Consider the following 4776-nt stretch of genomic DNA (forward strand, 5'->3'; position numbering starts at 1 on the left):
GACTATAGACTAGACTATAGACTAGACTATAGACTAGACTATAGACTAGACTATAGACTAGACTATAGACTAGACTATAGACTAGACTATAGACTAGACTGTAGATTAAAGTCTAAACTGTAGTCTATATATTGTATTATAGACTATACTATAGACTAGACTATAAAATAAACTATAGGCTAGATTTCACTAGGTATCACTAGACTATAGACAATAAGTTCGGTTGATTATTTTTTACATTCCCACAGTTCTTTATAAAACTCTTACTATAATTAATTAACTACTTGGTTACTAAATAAATATAATCATTTGTCTGCAGTTTTTTTTCTTATAAAAGAGAAATCAATTTGCCAAAAATTTTGGCAACGTACATTTCTCAACCTTAAGTAAATATCATAAATCTTAAGAAAATTTATCATTAATTTGAAAATTCAATAGAAATCCTTTTTTAAATCTTAAACAAACAAAAGAAAATAAAGAAAATGCATTTAAAATGGGTTAAAATTAAGCAAATTTTACCTTAAAAAGAACCCTTAATGGAAAATCTTTATAAAAAAGAACACATTTTTATTTAAAAAAAATGATTTTTCTTTTATTATGGGCCACTGATAATTTGAGTCTCATTATATTCTAATAATCTAAATGTTTATAATATCTGCCCATTCTTTTGTAGGGAAAGAAATGTTAATCAAAGGAATTGAGAGTTTTCCTTGTGCTATGGAAAAAGGGTGGTGGTAGTTTTTTTTTTTGGTGGTTTTTAAAGAAAAAGACAATCATTTAATTTTTTATAACGTTTTTTTGCGGCAATATTTTTTGTTCGTTTTTTTTTTTTTTTTTTTTTTTGAAATATGATGATCATTAATATTGAGTGTCTTTTATTCACTGAAATTTTGCTCATAGTGCATAGAAAATTTGGCTTGTTGGTGGCTTTGTTTTAGAGTTTTAAATGCAATTTTTAAAGCTATTGTCTTTTTTGGCGTATTTGTTGGTTTTTTTGTGTATTTTTATCAGATTTGAAAAAAATTGCTACTTTTTGTTGAAAAATTGGTTGCGGTTGATAAATTATTGATAGATTTTTAGTTAAAAACTAAATGTTTGTTTAGCAAAAAAAAATTCTTTACAATTTCGTTTGCTTGTTTGTTCAATGAAAAATTTGATAAATGTTTTTTAGAGTTATAAATGATAAAGAATTATCAATGGAGTTGCTGAAGATTCGCAAAGGTTGTAAAGAGTTTCAATGAAAAGTAGTTAAAGAACAAAAGGAGGTATTTGCAAGGCAGTCTAGGAGACAAGGAAGGAGTACAGAACTAAGTAAGTAATAAACTAGCTAACTAACTACCTAACTAACTAACTAAATAACTGACAAACTAAGTGACTGACTAATTTAAAACAGCTTTTGTAAAAGTTTCTTGAGAAAGTTTTCTTTTAAAAAACTTTTCTTTAAGAATAGTTTGTTTAAAAATTTGTCTTTTGAAAAAGTTTCATAAAAAAGTTGTCCTTGAAAATAGGTTCTTCAAAAAGCTTTATTTGGGTTTAATATTTATTTAAAAAGCTTTATTTAAAAAAGTTGCTGCGAAAAGGTGCACTTGAAAAAATTTTCTTCAAAAAGCTTTATTTAAGTTTAATATTTATTTAAAAAGCTTTATTTAAAAAAAAGTTGTTTTTAAATTCTTACTAAGAAAGTTCTCTTTTTGTAAAAGTTTATTGTGAAAGTGTTCTTATAGAAAAGTTTCTTAAGTAAAATGTTTCTTGTGAAAGTTTTCGTTTAGAAAAGTTTGCTGTGAGGGATTTCTTTTAGAAAAGTTTCCTGTGAACGTGTTATTTTAGAAAAGTTTCTTGAAAATGATTTTTGAAAAAAAATTTTTTCTGAAAACAAGTTTTTTTATAATTTTTTCTTATGTAAAAGCTTTCTAAGAAAGATTTCTATTGGAAAATTTACTTTTGAATGACTTCTTTTAGAAAAGTTTCCTGAAAATGTGTTTTGAAAATGTTTTCTTTAGAAAATGTGTTTTTTTATAAATGTTTTTTATGTAAAACCTTTCTAAGAAAGGTTTTCTATTAGAAGAGTTTCTTGTGAAAGTTTTCTTTTCAAACATTTTCTTTTAGAAACGTTTCTTTGCAAAGTTTTCTTTTAGACAAGTTTCTTGAGAAAGTTTTTTTTGTAAAAGTTTTTGAGAAAGTTTTCTTTAGAAAAGTTTCTCGAAAACGTTTTCTTTAGAAAAGTTTCTTGAGAAAGTTTTCTTTTAAAAAAGTTTTTTTAGAAAGTTTTCTTTTAGAAGAGCTTCTTTACAAAGTTTTCTCTTAGAAAAGTTTCTTGATAAAGTTATTTTATATAAAATCTTCTTGAGTAAGTTCTCTTTTAGAAAAGCTCTTTGAGAATGTTTACTTGTAGAAAAGTTTCTTAAGAAAGTTTTCTTTACGAAAAGTTTCCTTTTAAAAAAGTTTATTGAGAATGTTTTCTTTTAGGAAATTCTGTTGCAATGGAGTCCTTATAGAAAAGTTTCTTGGATGTATACACATTAAATCCAGGAATCTATCGGGCCTGTTGTACGCTCCTTAACCAATGCCACAGGCGGGAATCGATCCCACCACCTCCGGTCTACTAGACTAACCTGCCGGAGGTTTCTTTACAAAAATATTTCTTGAAAATGCTCTATATATCCTTTAGTCCTTACAAACATCATAATATTACTGTTAAGCAAACTGTAGTTTTTTGAAATTTTTTTCTGTTTTCTTTTTTTCATAAAGACACAAGCCTTTGATAATACCTAACAATTTCAAAACCTTTATGCTTATTATCACCAAAACGTCAAAGCAACGCCCTCTTTTCTATTCAATAATTTTCCCCCAAAATAAACAAAAAACTGCAGGTACCTAAAGACAAATTTACTCCTTTACTAGTGGTGCATCAAACAGTCTAAGAACTAATAGATTATCTTTAAAGAAAAAGAAAAACACCAGCTGGTTTTGAATTTCCTATAGCCAGCTTGAAATCAATTAGCGTTTAAACAATTTGAAAAAAAAAACACTTGTTAACACCTTAACAAATTTTTCTCTTTCTAAGCAAACTAACCTTTTCCATAACTTTAACACCCGTAAATACATATTTTCCACAAGAAGGGATTGGGAAATTTTTCGAAAAAATATTATGCGGGTGTTAGTGTGTTGTAATGTTAAGGCAGACTACAACAGGTTGTGAGACAAAGACATACAGGCAAAGTTGCCTGTGTATGTATAATAAGGGTTTTCCCAAATTTTTTTGTCAATGTAAATTCTAAAGGTTTTTTTCCATTCTACCGTTAAAGGATACTCATGTATGTGATTATCTAGTCTTAGCACGTGCTTTAAATTTAAAAGTTAATTTGTGGTTGGAAACAAGTGCAAACTGCTAAGGGGAAAACCCAGCAAAAGATCAGTCTGGTTTTAAAGGTGGCTTTGTTGTTTTTGGACAAAAACCTGCAAATTTTGTTTGCCAGGATTTCCCGGAAATATTTAGGAGAATTATAGAAACGAAAAATATGGTTTCTTTGAAATAATTAAGCGTTAAACTTGTTCAATAACAAGAAATTTTTCTTTAACTTTGAACCATTATTAAACAAATATATATTAAACGATTTTTTCACATTTAGCTATTTTTAAAAGATCATTTCAACTACAAATGAAAACTAAAAAAATATTTTAAAATTTTCAAAAAAATTCTTATTTTATTAAAATTTTAAATTTTTATAAAAAAAAAAAAATAATAATTTCTTTTAACATCGAAAAATTTATGATGCAAAACATTTATGTTTCTTAAAGAATTTCAATAAATTACAAATTATTCAAATGATCTGTAACTTCCTGCTGAAAGAAAACAAAACTTCATACTTTTTTCCAATTTCCTTTTTTCATGACTGAATAAACAAAATTTTCAACCAAATTTTCAATAACCAATTTTATAACAGGTTGTTAAAGAAAATTCCTAAACTCTTTAAAACTCTTTCAATAAAATTTATTTCTTTCATAAAATTTTCTTTAAGCAACAGCTGAAAAATCAATAAAAATTGTCTTTTCATTTTTTTCTTTAAAAAAAATATATATAATTTATTAAAATTTAATTTGAATAAATAACCCTTTTTCTAAAACCAACATTTTCTCACTTTAACACATGTTTAAAGAAAAAGAAAAATTAATTATAAAGGAAATTTTTCGGGGCAACATATAAGGGGAAAACACATAACAGTTTTAACCATTAGCATATAAAAATATAATTTTTTAAAAGTTCAAACTCTTCTAAAACATTTTTGGTGGCTATAAAAAAGTGTAACTATAACCATATTAACATATAATTTAAAAGATTATACTAGTTATTGCTTTTACTTTTGTGAAAAATTATGATGGTCTAAATCAGCTGTTATAAGGGCGGAAGAGGTGGGGAGTGGGGAAATAGAAATTGAAATAAGATGTTGAAGATAGTAGAGACCATAAACTATACAGTAAATACGACAGTATAATATAGTATTTAGTATAGATTGCAGCATACTCTACAACCTTGTCTATAGTCTAGTCCATCGTCTATTCTATAGTCTGCTTTATAACCTAGTCCATCCAGTCTAAAGTCAGTAATCTGTAATCCACTCTAGTCTATAATCTAGCCTATATATATTCCAATCTAATTCTAGTTGAGAATCTAGTTGATAGTCTAGTCTATAGTCTAGTCTATAGTCTAGTCTATAGTCTAGTCTATAGTCTAGTCTATAGTCTAGTCTATAGTCTAGTCTATAGTCTAGTCTATAG

The sequence above is a fragment of the Lucilia cuprina genome, chromosome 3 (genome assembly GCF_022045245.1).
Source record: "Lucilia cuprina isolate Lc7/37 chromosome 3, ASM2204524v1, whole genome shotgun sequence".
NCBI lineage: Eukaryota > Metazoa > Arthropoda > Insecta > Diptera > Calliphoridae > Lucilia > Lucilia cuprina.